This window comes from Gallus gallus, chromosome 8 (genome assembly GCF_016699485.2).
Source record: "Gallus gallus isolate bGalGal1 chromosome 8, bGalGal1.mat.broiler.GRCg7b, whole genome shotgun sequence".
Lineage (NCBI taxonomy): Eukaryota > Metazoa > Chordata > Aves > Galliformes > Phasianidae > Gallus > Gallus gallus.
Window position 1 is genome coordinate 12,863,474 of NC_052539.1, and position 18,421 is coordinate 12,881,894.

General features: G+C 38.1%; 1 long non-coding RNA gene across 1 annotated transcript in view; it reads right to left on the minus strand.

Moving 5' to 3' along the window:
- Positions 1–2,192: 2,192 nt before the first annotated feature.
- The window catches only part of LOC124418139, a 55,169-nt gene continuing 38,940 nt past the window's right edge, over positions 2,193–18,421 (minus strand). Inside the window, exons 2-4 of the long non-coding RNA XR_006939993.1 lie at positions 3,261–3,591; positions 2,899–3,003; positions 2,193–2,778 (exon numbers count right to left, since the gene is read on the minus strand). This is a non-coding gene — a long non-coding RNA (uncharacterized LOC124418139). The remainder of the gene's footprint in view (positions 2,779–2,898; positions 3,004–3,260; positions 3,592–18,421) is intronic.

Consider the following 18,421-nt stretch of genomic DNA (forward strand, 5'->3'; position numbering starts at 1 on the left):
GGCATTTCAGACACACAAATCTTTAGGCCTTAAAAAGCCACTTTTAAGTCCTTTCTTAATGGTTTCTCAGAACAGTAAGTTTTCTGAAGAGAAGAGTAAGAAACACCTCTTATCTTCATTTCCATCAATGCAGATTAGTATTCCATGTTCACTATTGCTTATTCTCCCTGACTTCCTGATATCTGCAGCTGAGTAATCTTGTCCAAAATCCTCTCCATGGTTTACAAGTGTGGATTTAGTTCTTATGTTCACTGACTGCTAATGAGGCATCTTCTTGCCTCAATCCTGAATAAATTTAGGCACCTACTGTAAAATGCTCCTCCCTACTGCTTTCCATTGATTACATAGGGAATTAGGATCTGGCAGCCATTGATAACAGGCATGATGAGATGCTCACTGCTCTCTTGATCTTATGAAGTTAATTTATAACAAGTGGTCAAAACATGGCTCAGCATGAGAAAGAAATACCTCCCAGTCAAATCATATCAGTAAGGATCCTTGAGTATCTGCATGGATCTGGAATTCAGCTTCAGACAGCTCTGAGCAGGGTGCCCAGGCACACTACAGCACTGACACTTCATCACCCTTCACTCACTGTTTCCAGCTCCTGAAAGCACCTGAAAGGGCAGGAAACATAGGAGATCATGCTGGTTTATGACATACCTGTGACAGAGCCTCCAGCTTAAGCTGTGCCTTTCAGTCCATGCAAAATAAATTCAGAAACGATCCTGGGCATGTCGCAGTTCACGTTGTTCATCATCTTTGGAAAAGAGACAGGTAGAACTATAGCACTCGCACGCTTTCTACATGCAGAGCCAGGCTACATGCTTAGAGAAGGTACCAGACCCAGAAAAGGAGCTCTTGCTCTATCTTACTTCACCACATATATTAAAAGACCAAACTACATTACAGTATTTTGTGTATAAAAGAATAACAAGAGACACCAAAATACCTTTGGCAAAATAGATCTAACTTGGTGATGAAAAAGCTGGTTAGCACATCCTTGGCTGAATTTAGTTATTTTGTTTAATGCAACAAATTATACTACAATTTTATATGAATTCTATATACTTGACCTTTAAAACCTAGGATGATCTATAGCCTCTAAAATTTCAATTCCTCTCTAAACAATATTAATGGCTGTCCACAGCAGACACAGATTTATCAGAGATGATAATATTGAAAATTTGAGGAAGAACATCTCTATCTAACTAACAAGCATACCTGTAACTGAGAAATTAGTGTTCTTCCCAAGGGATAAAAAAAAAATAAAAAATCTGAGGTTAATTCGGTGATCACTGAATAATACATGTAATGTTTTTATAGTGAAACATGAATTTATAAGGAAACCTATGCACATTGCACCCTACCACAGCCTGATTAAAAAAATACGAAGGATAGTACAGTACACACCGCCAAATGGATGACGACTTCATATAACTTGTTCTGAAAGAAAGCAGCCTGTTGTTTACTGCATTTATCGACAATCTGTGAAAGTAGACCAGAAATCAGTCTAATTACCAGAGTGCCAGTTGTGCTTGTTAACACCAGCTTTGTGACCAAATGTTATTCCACAGTTGTCACATCACAAGAAGGTTTCATTACTAACATAATAGTGAACAAGATCACATGCCTGGCTATTGATTGATCTGCCACACAAAGGAAGGACGTTGTTGTCTCTATTATAACCAGTTACATCTTTGTCTGTCTGTGTAATATGCGCAGGAATGTATCATGAGCAGTTGCTGCACTGTTTCCAAATTTCCGCCTGTTAGCCCATTAACAGTCCATTACAATTTGTAGGCTTTACCACCAGAGAAGAAATGACCTTGCCATAATTTGACTCTTCTACAACCTTCAAAAAGCTGTTTTCATCACACTTACTGTATTGGAAGCCTATAAGGATTGAAACTTTTTCAGCATTTGCTTTTTAAGTCTATAATTACTGCCAAATAGAAAAGAAATTTTAATTCTTTTCAGGTGAAATTAGGTTACTCTGTGGAAATAATAGAAATATGCATCATTACTGCAGTTGGATGGTCCTGCAAAAACTGTATCTTAGACCAGAGCAATATTCTACTAACAAGCACCTCAAGCAAAATGAACTAACGCTGACCCTTGGACCACCAAGATATTGCTTTCCATTCAATGACCTGCCATAAACACAAACAACAGCTTTCAGGCTTGTTGTTAATATTAAAAAACAGTCTTGTTTATTTTGCTACAAACTCAATAAATATTATAATTTCAAAGTGGATTTGTTTATCATTGTGAGCCTACAGAAAAACAAGCATGCCTCATCATCTTATCTGATGATGAATGATTTATCAGGCAGAACGTGAATCTGCTTCTAACTGAGTCTATTTTCCTGTTTATGCTTGTTGAACAGATACAATTTAATGAAGAATATAAAGTACTTAAAAATCTGTCTACCATTAATAGTTTAATTAAACTGACATGTACTTCAAAAACAGAGAGAGAGAAAACATTAATTTTGGCTATAAAGGGCATGGCATTATTAAAGTGCAATTAAAAACAACATTCACTTACAATTAATAGCTAAAACAATTTAATTATTCAACATTTGATTGTCAGTTCCGGCTAACTTAGCCACCCCAAGGTAGATACATTCTTTGGTCCTCTTTAAAGTACATTTGACAGCTGCCATTACACTGCAGTGACCCAAGCACACGCTACCAAAAGGCTCCTTAGCAGTATTGCAGCGTAAATCTTGACTGAAATTGACCAATTGGCTCCACAGTTATTTGAGAGAAGGTGCTGTAAGAGAGGAGCAAAGAAAATCAGCTCATCCACACAAGTCTCTCTTTTTTTTTTTTTTTTTTTTTTGGTAAGAAACCACAACTATCAAATTAATGAAGAAGCAAAGTGAGAGTTTACCAAAAAAAATCCCATGTAGAACAGTTCTTTCTCAGCAAAGTAGCAATGAAAATTCTCCTGAAATTCAGCCTGTTTGTTGTTGTTGATGTTGTTGTTTTAAGAATACTGCAAAAGAGACATTTGGAAAGTTCATCAGAATTTTAGGGTCAGAAAAAAATTCAGACACAAGACTTGAAATATAGGACTAGTCTGAAAACAGGGATGTTTCTCTATAAGTGAGACATCAGTACTCGTTTCAGAGTGGTAATTAGAAGAAAATTCATTCTTTTCCAATTTTAAACCAAAAGTGGGAGAGAGCAGCATTACTACTGCAAAGCCATCCATTTGCAATTGAAATAACCATGCTTGACTTCATCACTCACCAATACATGGGCCACTGGGCAGCTGACCATTCTGGCACATGGGCTTGAGGAAATCTAGCTTCAATTCTGTTCTCCCGAGAAACTATTTAATATAATAAGTTACACAGGAGAAGGAAAAGTCTTTCTGCTCGCATTGCCAGCAGCTGAGCCAGGCTGATCATCCAGGACTGGAGAGAAGGGCACACTGAGCTGAGCACTGCCTTGCAAGGATGGCTTCACATGGGACATGAACTACAAGCAGCTCCAGACTCCTCCATCGTGCTACAGGTCAGATGATAGCACAGCAGAGAACTTTACCCGGAGTTCTGTGGCAGAAAAATTTGTTGGAAAACTGTAAGGGGAGAAAATAGTTTTATCATTGTCTTTATAGACAGCATTTCAGTGACAGAAAGATTTGTTATAGTGCATCTGTAAAAAATGCATATAAAATGAGAACAAAAGTAACCAGTACAAACCAATGAATTCCCGCACTTAAATTTCTCCATGGAGGAAATGTATATTTATCTTTAATTTATCTGTGGAAAAAAAAATGAGGTAAGAGGGAAATGGTAAAGTGTGGGAGTTGCTAGCATTCACTAGAGTCTATGCCTTCGACGTCTTACTCTACCATTCTTTTTTCCAGATGCCCTCTCCATAAATCCAAGAGCTGTTTTTACACTGTGCCAAGCAGGAATGGGCTCTGCAAGATCTAACCACATTAAAACCTTGCTTAAATTCTTTCTAAAGTGTGTTACTTGTGACTGCAGTCTAGAACAGATCAGTGGAGCAGAGAGAATAGAGAGTAAAACCTGCAAGCAGACTTGAAAAATCAACAAAAAACAAGAGACAGAGCCTCTACACCATATATGCCTACAAGCTACAACTAAAATCCCTTGTGGCTGAACCAAGCTTCTTTGCTTGCATAAGATTTTGCATCAAATTGCTAGCCCCATCAGTAATCAGATGTTTTCATGTATGGAACAAAACACCAGGCAATTACTGAGCTTTATTTACTTCATGGTTTATTCGCTGTTTTGTGACCAATGCAGCCTGGCAATTCAAATATTTTATGAAATACTGTATTAATTGACCTCAAATCTCAACATTTTCCTTAATGACAGAATATTGCATACTATTTAATATTTTGTGTTTGTGTATGTATATATGTGTTGTTTATATACATATATCAAACCACAGGCATTAAAAATATTTTTTTTTTCAGAAAATACTTTTATTACAAGTCTACAGATCTCTAATAATATATTTAAAACTCCCACTTATGAAGATGTATTTTGATTTCTATTTCTTTCCTTAATAGTGCAAAATTACATTAAAGTATTATGGACTTCTAATTAAGGATTTGCTGAAAATAAGACTTATGCAAAGCATATCTGAAGCACTCCCTGACATAGAACTTTTAAGGAAAAACGCTCCTTAAAGTATACATTGGTCTAAATTACTTTGCAATTGAAATCAAGGCATTAGATGTAGACTTCGCTATTATTGTGCTTAAATTAAGCTTGAAATGCCATACAACTGAAATAAAATCAGAAGCTGAGCAGGGTATTGTTTGGTTTCTGAATATTAAATGCAATCAAAAGATAATAGTACTTATAGATTTTTCATATACAAACAGATTTATGGAACTGATGAAAACCATTTGTCCATTGAGTTTCAACAGTCTGGAAGTTTTCTTCTATGAATAATCAAATAAGTTTATTCAGGCAACTTCTGTAGTTCAATGCTACAAACATACAGGATTTACACTTAAAGAGATACTATTTGGTTAAAAGATATGCTTTTAAAAATCAAGTAGGTATCATAAATTTCATTTAAGAAAATGAAACAGCATCTTGTGCAAAAAACAAACAAGGTTCACAGTGTTCACAGCTGATAAAAGCAGCAAGTCAGCAAGTTTCATTGTTGTTGCTAATGAATTTTACTTTCTGGTTTGCATACATGAGAAAAAGTTGCAACACTTGAAGGTAATCATATTTGCTTCAACAGATCAGTTTCTTTATATACTTCATTTTCTGAAATTTTGTGAAAGCGCTGCTGTTAATTTGAAGTTCCCAGAGAGCTTTTTTCACTTCAGAAAATCTCCGATCTGTTTTTCAGCCTCCCTGATTCCTCTAAGCCAGCTGCTCTCTCAGTGTGAGAAGGCAGTTTATTGACCCAGAATTTTCTCACAACAGCTTTTCAAAAATTAGGATTTATGAGATGTGTGTTAAGAAAATATGCAAAAATGTACTGCAAATTTTAGAGGCCTTTGTGCCTTCTGAAGACTCATTATGTCTCTCCCCTTCTTTAGTGTCATAAGAATGTTAAATAAGGATAAAGAAATCCCTTCTTTCATGGGAGGATAAAATAATCACTCACACCCTTAAAATACCAGATCATGTCAGAACTGTGGGAAGGTTTCATATGCAGCTAGTTGTGGCTTTATATCTGTGTTCCACTTGCCAACATTTTGGGTAGCATTCTGAAGCTGATTTTTGATCCTTTAAGGACCTCCTATCCTCTGGGCTCAGGATTGTCTCAGCATTGGTAATGCCAGGACAACAGCTGGTCTAGAAAGCAATCTGGATGAAATTTCACAAGAGCAGCTTTTCCTGCAATATTTCAAACTAAATAAAATAAAAAGATAAACACAGAAATCAGGCAGGAAGGGTACCTTGGAAGGGTAGCCTAGAAACCAGAAGAGGAATGTGGAAATAAGCTCCTGTGGAAGGACTGGGGAGCCAAAGGGAAACCCCGAAAAAAATCTGAGGAGCAGAAGGCTGACAGAGCAGGGAAATGTATGAGGGGGGAAAGTGGAGGCGGTGAAGCACAAACACTAGAGGAAGACAAAAAAAATAGTGGTGAAGACAAAAAAAATAGTGCTGAAAAGAGTAGAGTCGGAGGAAACATCAATACGGAAAGAGATTCAGCAAAGAAGGTGAATTAAAAACAGAGATCCAAAATCAAGGCAGAAAGGTTTACAGAGCTAAAGCTCTCCCTATAGAACTCCACCGAGTCCTTAGGAAATTAACTGTGGGGAAAGCCTCAGAATCACAAGGAGTGAGGCACACGCATCCTTTACCTTCTGAACCTAGGTTCAGGTTAGCAGAGACGTGCCATTTATAACAACCCAAAAATAAGCATCCAGCCAATTGGAACTGGTAAGAAGGATATCGTATAGCTACAGCCTTCTCTCAACTAGCAAAGTAATCTTCTTCTTTTGTGTCCTGCCTTTCAGAACAGGAGGAACAACAAGGCGAAACATAATTTACAGTCTTGGTTTATCTGTAGCCACAGCCCATCTGCTTACTCAAACCGCAGCAGAATGTGTATGTGTGCATTCAGAGAGATGGCTGTCATTAGACCAATGAAGTTAACCAGCAGATAAAAGCCAGGATCAGATCAGTAATAAAGTTTACACTTCATTATAGATGTCAAAATCCTTGCTGATTTTTTTTTTTTCATGAGTATTTAGCTTATTGAATTTCACAAGCAAAATTGTCTCCAGTGAGCATTCAGCAATCAGTAACTTGGAAGCTCTAGCATTCAGCACTGAAACCTGAAAACAGATATTTCCTTAATAAATTTTCAGAATTAGAAAAACTGGACATATTAAAATACACCCCTGCATTCGTGGCTCTACAATGATTGGATTTGTGTCTCATCAAATTTACATTGTGGAATCTGAATGTAGTATGATTAGGCATTATTTTAACACCTACATTACAATACAGTTTAAAATAAAATGGCCCTTCATATTGCACTAATATCAGTGTTTTAAATAACAAAGGGGATTTTTTTAAATAAAGGAAAGGATTAGCATTTAGTTTCAATCAGTATAAGCAATGCTGTACCAGTTGGTGTCTCAAAGATTCAGGATTTTATTAATATTCCAGAGATGCATTTGTGTTGCCTCTGGGTACACTGAAAAGCCACTTAAACTGCACTTAAAGCAGCACTACAGGATCAAATTGATGTGCATCAACCATTTACAATAAAACTTGATTATTATAAAGGCATACATATTTGCATAATTACATGTTTGATTTTTTGATAATGCAGCATACACTACAAAATGTTGCTTCATGTAGAAAGGCATCGTCAAAAAGCACCATCTGCTGTAGTGTTTAATGCACTGCAATGTTTGAAGGATTCTGAAGGTAGATTTGTGTGAATCAAAGGGAAAGCAAAAAAGTTTTGGAGGAACAAGAGGCTGAGGGCTGGAGGATGGGGCACCACGCAATCTGGACTTTTCATTTTGCTGTCGTCTGTTCCTCTCTGCTTATTTGTAATATAATTGTCAGGGGGAGAAAGGGAAAAGACAACAGAGCAGCACATCCTCCAGTCCTCAGAATAGAATGTAGGAGTCAGAATTTGTGAGCATTCACCATAAATATTTCCGAGGTATGTACCCAAAGCAAAAAATTACAGTCTCTAATATATGTAATGAAGTAATCACATTGATAAGGACACCAGACAGCACAGACAGTGGATTCTGACACTTACAACCCTGACAGTAATCAATCATTTCAAAAGAATCTCAAATTACATCATGAGAGATTAAAAGACATAGAACTTGAAAGAAAAAATATCTCCATATTTGCTCAGTTCAAAAGGAGAAACAATCCACTCTTCTGCACTGACAACAAACCCTAACAAAAGCACAATGCCTTCAGATCCAGGAAATCCAGTGTTGAGATTATAGAAGTGAAACATACATTGGAGTAAGAGAAGCAGTAGGCATTTTGAGACGGCACATTTTGTCCAGGGTTCTTATACCCTAAAAACATGTATAATTTTGATTAGCACACACCTGTGATTTTAATACCTGAGGCTGTTTTACTCCAAATGGATTTTGAGAAAGACATTAATCAAATACAGCTGTTGATTCCAATATTCTGCCTTCCCAGTGAGCTTGCATGTATGTATCCAGAACACATGAAAAAATGGGTCTGCTGTGACTTTCTCCTAGGTTGTTGCCACCTCCAAGTTGGGCTGTGAACATTTTTGGACACCGTGCTGAGTGGTAAAGCACACTACAAAGCCAAGACAGGGAAGATTTGGCAGAGAAGTCAATAGGCATGTACTAGCCTGTTGCTTCCCAGTAGGAGCTCATTCCTTCACAAATTGGCCTTCGGTAAGCAGTGAGATTCAGTGCTCAGGGACGGGATTACAAGCTGGAAATCAACTGCCAGAACTTGGGCAATTCATTTCATTTCTCCATGCTTTCCATCATCCTTCCTCCTGACTTTCTCACATAACATCAGTTGAAACTACATAACACTTTGGGTCAAGGATTTTTTCATAATACAGGTTGCCAGCATGTTGGGCATTAAGCAAGCTTTTATCTCCATTTGTACCACTAGGTATACCAGGATATAAACAACTTTATTGTATGCCATTATATGAGACAAATATGAATTCAATTAAAAAGCATCTTCAACAACACAATCTGATTATAATGTCCAGTAGTCAAGAATAGCATCTGTCTTTGTCCAGTGACTCAAAAGATCTTCAGAAATGGACAAAATTGGGCCCAGAAACCTGAAGGAATAGATTCACTGAAACCAAATGACCACAGAGCTTCAAACTCTAAAGCTGTATTACTGGCCTCTTAGTTTATGCTGTATCTGAACTAAATTTACATTCCTACTAAGAAAATAGCCCCCGCTGTATAGTTATGAGATAGATTTTGTTTCACATGGTGAGGCAGAATCTGCTTGAGCCCTCTGTTGTACACAAGATCTTTAAATCATCCATGTCCCTTACACTGGCTTATCAAGTACAATTATAGCTTGGCATTCAGAGATGCTGAATGCTCACACTCTCATTGTCTTGGTGCTTTGAAATCCAGTCCTTCTGAAAAATCAAATCTTGCGTATTATGCAGAAGAGTATAAAACATTTCCTTAAATTACTGTTGTGTGCACGTAGTTCACAAAATCTGAGAAATATTTATCCTTTGGTATTTTCCCACACAGGTCATTTTCCAAGTTGAACTGCATTAAAATAGGAAGCTATGCTGCTGCTTCTGCCTGCATTTGAAGCAGAACCTGTGCAGTTTTCTGCTCTTCAGGTACCCATACTGAAAAGATAATGGTGTATTTGTATCATAATATTGAAAATAGCCCCAAACTATGACAAAACATCAGAAACATCTGTGATTTTTTCCCACTCCAAGTGCATTTGGTCACAGCACTGAAAGAGAAAACAAAACCAGGCAAGCAAACACAAAATCTCTGGAAACAACGAGGTTCCCTTTTGTGCCTTAATATTCTTCTGTTGGTGAGCTTTCCTAACAAAGTCTGTACTAATCGTTGCTGGAATCAGCACAGCAGTGACTGCCAAGCACAGGCTTTTTCTCCACCCCTCTGCACTAGGCAGACAGGGTTTTTCATTACATATATCATTTTCAACTTGCTGCAGTGATTCCACAAAGACAGGAGGATTTAGAAAGCTAATGAATGGGGGTGGGGAGAAAGCTAGGATTGGAGCTCCTGTGTTAATGTCTAAGGCTACCTACCCTGAGTGGCTTCACACATAGGGAATTGCCACTGATTTTATTTTCATTGCATGGCACTGACAGACTTTGACAGCCAAATCATTCATCTCAAGTTAATAAATCAAAATAAAGGGTGGGGGGTGGGGGCATTTGTTTGCTTGAGCATTTAGTGCTACAGGATTTAAGGCAAGGCTCCCTGGGCATTGCCTTGCCCACATTGCTATTGTGTTGCAATGACAGCAAAATTGTTCATCTTTCTGTTGCTAATTAAGAACAGAACTGAAGAAGAGCATGTTTGGTCTGAATATACTATAGCATCAAGGGACCTTTTGCCACACCATAATGAGATGCCATAGATGCTGCAACTCAGTATTGTCTGCAAGTCTCTAGTTTTATTATTAGAAAAAATTTCATCTTGCCAGTTAGTTGACATAAAGTTAATCATTTTAAAATAAGATTAACCTGAAGGAGGAACACACGCACAAAGACAACAAAAAGAACACATCCCTTCCCAAGGTCCCCACTACCACAAAATGCTCCATTTCACTGATATCAATACTGTTGCTACAATACAGCAGTTTTGTACATCTAACCCCCCTTTTGCAGACATGTCATCAATATCGCCTGCCACTTGGGAGAACAGGCTATACTGATTAAAAAATACTAGCTCTACAAATCTGTTAATTTTAATGATAAACCAGGATATTTTAGACTTTCTTGTCCCTGAAGATCCAAGAACAATTGCAGATTGATTGTGAACCAATTAAGGACCAAAGAGCTTTAAGTTGTGAATATCATTTCTTTTCTTATAAAAAAAGAATTGCCTTGTTCTTGCCTCTCTATGTAGTAACTTAGTATGTGGGTGAAACTGATAATTCAGATCTGAGTGGCGAGCCAGGACTTTAGCTTCCTCAAACCATAGCCATCAGCAGATCCTACTCAGCTGACTCTTTTGTGGCTCCTGTCATTGGTATATCAGGTAGACAGAGAAGCAAGAACTACGTTGGTGAACATTGGTGTACAGATAAGCACAAGTGGCTTTGGTCCTTGATGGGTATTCTCTGCAATATCTTAACACAAATTAATAAATGGCAGTTATTGTTAGGGGCTTCAATTGAGTCCTAACTGCAATAATTTCACCCTCTAACAAATTGGTACAGTGGAGGTCCCCCAAGATCTGACTTGAGACTTTGAGACGGCACTTTCCAGACCTAGTGCAACAATCTGCTCCCACTATGCCAGGGGGACACTGCCTCAGGAGCTGAACAGAAACTACATGGGTTAGTTGATGACTTTTAGTTTATGTTTAAGAATAGGCTATTCCCTGCAACTGTATTCTGCTGCCAGTGCTCAGTTAATAGGCTCCTGTAGTGAATAACATCATGTGCTCTGTCAATTATTAATAACTAGACAAGCATTTTCACATCAGAACGCTGCCTTGTAATGTGATGAGCCTGTATCATATTAGCGCATCAAAGCTCAGACTGGGAACGTTAGTAGTTTACTAAGTGAACTTTGAACAGAATTTATTCCCCAAACAGTCTGCTGGGTATTAATATTCACAAATTTTGAAAATAGAAAATGTTTCTTTATAGGCAATATTTTTACAGTATGTTTTGTGTTTTAGGTGGTTGATTTACTGCTATATTGCATTTATTCTAACACATCATTGATCCCCTGTCTCATGCATCAGATTTAGTTACTTCTTTATTGTATAATTTCTAGGTGACAGTGGCTATCCAGGACAGAAACAGCTGATGGATCTAATTTGATTTTGCCCTTATACAAGCAGAAGTTCACTTACTAGTTCACTTACTCAGAATTCATTGATCACTCGAAGGTCTTCTGGGATTGTGAAATCTCATTCTCAGTGTCTTTTCCAATTGTCAAAGCACAGACTCGATACCGCATCTGACATCCTTGCAGCCTGCCTCGTTCTGCATAACACAGCAGTCAACCATGGGGTTACAGTCAATGATGGGGCTCTCATAAAGGATGACAAGGCTAACTCCTACTGACTTCAGACACGGCAAAAAGGTAGATCTTTCTGAAAGGTGGGCTTACGGATGATAAGCAAGGGGCAGCTCACAGACAGCCATAGATTTAAACAAGGGAAAGAAAGAAGAGGAAAAGGAAGATGGGAGACAAAAAAAGGCAGTAGCAAAGGAAAAAGAAATCACAGAAGTAGTTTTACATGAAGATCCATGGGTCTAAAAATCAAAGAAATTGTACTATTTAGCATAGCAAGATGATTGAATTCCTTTATCTCTGTCTTACTGTTCCTAGCTAAAACACAAGATAATGTCTTGTGCTCAGCCCATTCAGTTCAACAGCGAGACAGCAAGCCTCGCAGAGATTACTGTCAGAACAATAATCACTTTTAAAGTGGTTGTAAAGACCTCCTAGTCACTAAGCGCACACAAAGAAGCAAGAGGAGGTTAATGAAACTTCAAGAACTGTTTGTGTTCAGTAAGGTTACTTCATCCTGAGTTTTTGAGAGCAGATAAGCTGGAAAAGAAAGATATTGGGAAGGCAGATTATGTTTAAAAGAAGCAGCATTAAAATTATCCATTACAAGAATAAGGACAACTGCTTTGTCAACAGCAAATACATTCATTTTCATCTTGGGAAACAACCGATAGCTCCTGTGATACATGGCAATTCTAAACCATGAGCTAATATAATTTTTCAAACAGGCATTGGTATTTAGGTCACCAGTTTTGGAACAAATGCATTCGTTACCAGATACAAGTGAGTTTCTCTCACAAAAACAAACATTAGAATCTGCACACACCTGCTTTAATCACAAATCATTTTCTGAAAACATTCAACAGTCTAATTTCAAACTGTTTGAGCACCTGAGCTTTCATTTTCACCCTGAAACAGCCCAAATACTGCCAACGCTGTTGGGCTTTTCTCTGAGATGCACTGTCCATCTTCTTTTTAGCTCATCTTTTGGAAGACATGAGGATATTTTGCTCTCTACCTGTTTGAAACCCACCTACAATCATCAGCTGCCACTTCATCTATTCATAATCTTGTTTACGGACAAATAGGATCTAATGCACCATCAAAAGACTTGGTCAATTGTTTGAAAATGATAAAACTATTGGAAAAAACAGTGAGAAATTACACAAGTAACACTGTATTTAAAACTTCCCTGTTGGCTTGCAGACTATGATACTTGTTTTCACAACTGTTGCTTTATTTCAAATGGAATTTTATTTAATCAAAAAGAAAGCAAAGCTTCTGTGAAAGAGCTGAAGCCATCGAACAAAATATGAATGATCCCACACTTAACATCACTACTCAGAGCTATGATCATTCACTATTCTGCTACAACATCCTGAGCAGCCTTAGTCAAGTTGCTTAGGGTTTTTTGTGGCTTAATCCCACATCTTTGAGATAAGTATGACTTAGTTGCCCTATCTCACAGGCACACGGTGAGGATAAATACATTAAAGAACAATAAATGTATCACAATATAGCGATAGGAGTTCAATACCCTCAGTACAGAGTCATTTATCTTTTTGTCTCCCGGATCTAGTGCAGTTTCTAGGTAAAAGCCTAATCTATTGATATATAAAGAAAGCAAACAATCTCCAGCCATACTTTCCTATATATGTAACAATGAACAAAAACAAACTTGTAAATGTAAAGTGGAAATAATGGAGTAAGAGAGAATAAAATTTGTTCCACCATTACAATGGGCTTAAAGCAAGAATAATAGCTACAAACTAGACAAAAGTAAATAAATGTATTAATTCCAACAGAATAAAATAGAAAATACAGCAGAACAACGGTATACCAAGTTCATATATAGATTATATAGATATATGTGTTGAGAGACATATTTTAAGAAAATAAACTTCAAGTTATCTTGTGAAAGAAATACACTAAAATTTACTAGCATATGAATTACACACTGATCACAGAATGAAACCCCCATATTTCTCACTCAGCCCACCCTTTCCATAAAATAGCTTTACTAGGATATAACAATGTTAGAAAAAAAAGTGAAAGTAATGTCTATAGCTCCTATTAAAAGGTCGATCATATGTTTCATAGTGATTATAGAGTAATATACTGTAAAAAATGAGTTTTCAACAAATATTCAAAATTATAGATTTATTCAGACTCCTAGAGAAAAATCAAACTTGTAAATTGTGTAGATTATATATCCAATAAAATATTTATTGTTGCACAACATATATTGTTAACTGTGTTGACTACTTTTCACCAAGGTGCCAGAGAAATGAAAAATTAACCAATGTAGAATATATGACAGCTTTTTTTTTCCAAGTCCTAGAGCTAGTTCATGAGCATACAAAGCAGACTGTATTCAGAGCTGTAATATAGAAATTCCTCTACTGGAGCTGAATACCTGACAGCAGAACAAAACAGAGAACAGCATTAAAGCCACATAGCTGAGGTGCTGCATGCAAATTCAGAAATACCTGAATTAGCAATGTTGAAAGTCTAGCTAAAGTGGACATTGACTATGTAAATGAATGTTTTAATGATATCTTACTAGTTTATGGACTTATAAATGCATACATGAAGCCTAATGGAATCCAGAAGGTTCAGCTAATACATAGATTAAAAATATCTCTGGGTTTATACAAAAAATGAATATTTGAACGTGCTTCTCTGCGATTTCATAATCTGGCCTATGAAATCCACATACAAGGTTTGACGTACACATTCTTGTTTCTGCTGGTAATGGTGACCACAGACAAACAACTCCCTGTTGCCTATAATTTATTCTTTTTCAAAATATAGATGAATATTCATTTAAACTGTGGCTACGGGGCATCAGGCACTGGTTATGCTATAAAAAGGATAAGTTGAGTGCAAATAAAAATGGTAATACATGGATTGCATCTCAGGCTATTAGTTACTTAGCATCTTAATACTGGGACTTCAAATGTACCTCTGTTCACATACTTCTTGTTCTTCTCATGTTGAGAAGACCTTGGAAATTTCCCAGCATCAAACAACCAGCAGGTTGGTGGCATCGAGCGGTGGCGGAGCTGAGGCTGTCACATCTGACCTGTCTTCCCCATCCACAAATTCTGATAGTTGAAAGGAAAAACTAAAATCATCTGAAGCAAGGGGATTTGTCCCTGCACTTGCTCTGTTTTTGCTTTTTCAGGTTTGTGCAATCACAGACACAAGGTGAGTGCATGTTGTCCTAACAAAACACTGAAAAGCAGCATTTGAGCTCAGTACTCCTCTGTACCTGCAACCCAGCTGGAAACAGACTCCTGGCTCTTCTCTTCCAGGGGATCAGGTCACTCCAGCTGGTGTTCACTCCTCCACAGAGACAGTGCACAATCCTGGGCTGCTGAGGGGCCAGGGCACGGTCTGCCTCCCACACACAGCCCTGGCTGCAGCACAGCAGTGTTGAAGACAGCAGGATGAGCAGCAACCTCGTGAGCTTTTGGGTTGCGTGGGGTAAAAAGCGGCTAAAATGGTTTTATTTCACTTCTGTTCCGACAGCAAGCACCAGGCTTGCTGCAGTGCTGCTTTCTTATCACCAGCCCAGGGAAATCTTCCATGGCCTCCATGGAACACCTAGCTTTGATCTGCATGAGAAAGACTCATTTCTGCACCACAGCAATGCAAAATTACATGGCCGTGTTGAACAACACGTTCAGATTAGATCTTCTCTCAGAAACTTGCAGTTGTCACATTTTTAAATATTGTTCTGTCAGCATTTGAAACCTGTGCATTTTCAGAATCTTTTTTGATTTACTTACACTGAAGCAGCTGGGTTATACCATCAGCCAACAGGAACCTGATAAAAAACACTGGTATTGTCTGCTTGTTTCCAGTGTGTGCAGGAGGAGACGGGGAGCACACATGCACCTGAATGAGAAAAAGTCCTATTCCATCATCTTTCTGCTTAGATAGATTACAGCTTAGTGTCCCGCTGTGTACCTGTAGGAGTGCAGGTCCAGATCCAAAAGTTGGATGTCTGAAACTAGGTTCTTACATCAGTGCTTGAGATGACAAAAAAATAACCATTTTCTTAAGAAATTTAGGCTGTTGGACAGCTTTTTTGAGGCCAGTCAAAAATGCTGTGCATTCAGTATTTTTGAATGCATCTAATTTTAGGATCTCATTTTTAGAAATCTTGGACTAGAAACAAAACCATCTTGATATTTAAATGCACTGCAGAACAAGAGCAAAAGTGAACAGCCCTGGACTGCTGCACAAACGAGCAGGCTGCAACCCGACAGAGCAGTGATTTCACCCTTCCAAACTGCTGGTGTGGATGGAGCTTCACTGCTCGGGGTAAAGACGGGCACAGCACAGGAAATATGCAACATTTTATATACCACATGAAAAGATTACAGATATTATACAAAATAAAAGTTTACAATGGATGAAGTCATGCATCTCCAAGGGACAAGAGTTTTATAAAAGAATGAATGAAATATATCCATATATTGTTTTTTCCTGAAACTGCAGAGACCCCCAGAGACTTGAGAGGATTATTAGTCAGACCAAAGGCTGCCAGATGCTGCCAGAGACCTGGCTGCTTGCCAGGAGCTCACGCAAGAGGGCAAGGAAGGGCAGGTGGAAACTGAAGGGTACAGAGCTCCCCAGGGAGACTTTCTTTTGTTGCCATCGGTTTTGTGTGTATGTCTTCTTCGTAAGACTTCTGTTTGAGACTCACTTATGTTTTCCACCTAGAGATTTCATTATGGGGAAATTAGAGGGATTTTTCTTGCTGTTGACTATTTCCCTGACTTGAAGCGCTTTGCAACTATGTAGTGCTCTGGCACTCATTTAACCACGACTAGCCCTATGTTAACAGACACAACTCTGTACAAATGGTATTTAGCAAACTAACTCAGACCATAGGCTGGAAGAACTTTCAGTCCCTTCCTTCTTGAATCCTTTCATTTGCCCCCACTAATTTCCAAAAGGAACAGCTCGATTATTCTTTTTTCACCTACCTCCAAACATTGTCTAGCTTGCATTTTGCAATCTGAAACCCAAAGTTCACTCCCAGTCTTCATATGAAAGCAAAGTGAGGTGGAGCTTTTATAGAACAGATGCCCATTTACAAGAAGTATTTTACCATCAAGAAACTTATTTATGAAGATATTTCCATCCTCACCCCTAAGATAGCCTCCTTCCCAGCCCTCAGGACTTACACATTCTATGCATTCTCTTCTCATTCATGTAATACCAATGCAGCCAAATAAGATGTAGCAAGAAGCACTATAGGCACATTAAATGATTTTACTTGCCTGTGTTTTTCAGTCTATCATCAAGTGGTAACACACAAAAATTCCTCAAAAAACAAATAAAAATTTAAAAAAAAACAAAATTTGGAGTCAAATTTTTGCACTCACATAAGACTGCTTGTTTGAAGCTATGGGAATGGTTGCATGGACAGAGCATGGACTCATCACATTCATGACAGTTAATTCTTCAGGGAGTACTAGCAGTAGATGACAGAGGTCTGTGGAAACAAGAATCACATTATTCTGAAGTACAGCAAGGACAAAAAAAAAAAAAAAGAAAGAAAAAAGGTCATAAAGAAAGAAGGTATAAATGCAGAAGGTAAGTCTGACTTTCACTAAGTAAACATACCTTCTCCCCATGAACAAGCAGCCCTGAGGATCAAGTTTTGTGGGTTCTTCCCCTAATCTGGAACTAACTACTGCCAAGGCAGCCAGCCCCAGGTGCACTAGTAGAAAAAACAGTTGCTTAATCTGTGGTTTAATCAATTTGGCAAAATGTATTACTTCTCCAATGACACAGCTTGCTTTTTAAAATGATAGAAACCTGCACAGATTAATTTGAAAATCAGTTAAAATAAGTGGTTTGTCTTTGCGAAAGCAAGAGTTCAGCCTCCTGAAGGGTGAGTGAGGCTGAAGTACGCCCATCAGACCAGCACAGAGCACTCTGTAAGGACCTCAATAAATGACTGCAGTAACATACTTTATATTGCTATTAAGGCAGAGCTGCTTGTATTGTAAACTGACTGCTTTTCAGGACAATGTAACAGTACAATAACCGGAGTAATTCTTACCCTCCTAATTTTAACTGATGAGAAAAAGATATATAATATTGTTTTAAGAATGTAAACTGTTGGCTTTACAAGCTCCAGCAATTCAGTTAAAACCAGAGACACGGTTCAGGATATTCACAGATTAACCTTCATTTAATCCCAGATTCCTATACCATCGCATTAGTATCATCATTCAAGCAGGTGATGCTAATCTACAGAATAAATTACCATAAGGAGATATTTTCCTATGATTTAAGGAAGCTCTGTTGCTGCTAGCTAAATTTTCCATGAAATAGGCAGGCACATCTATATGAGCATGCATGCATGCTCTGTCTGAAAAGAGAAGCTCCCCCACCTCCGCACCAGCAGCACAAGGCCCCGCTCGCTGTGACACTCCTTGTGTCCCCTCCCTGGGGCACCCACCACCACACGGCCACTTGCGCAGGCAGACATTCAGTACATGGCCTGGGCTTGGCCTCCCAGCACCAGCACGTGGAGCCCACCCTGCAGTTGCCTAGAGCAAGGTTCAGACTGGGCAGCTGCTGTCTGCAGCAGCTTGTTAATATTTTCTAATAATAATTTGCAGCACGTGAATAAATAAAACCATGTTATCAGTCCTCTGTGCAGACCCTGATTATGCATGTGGATA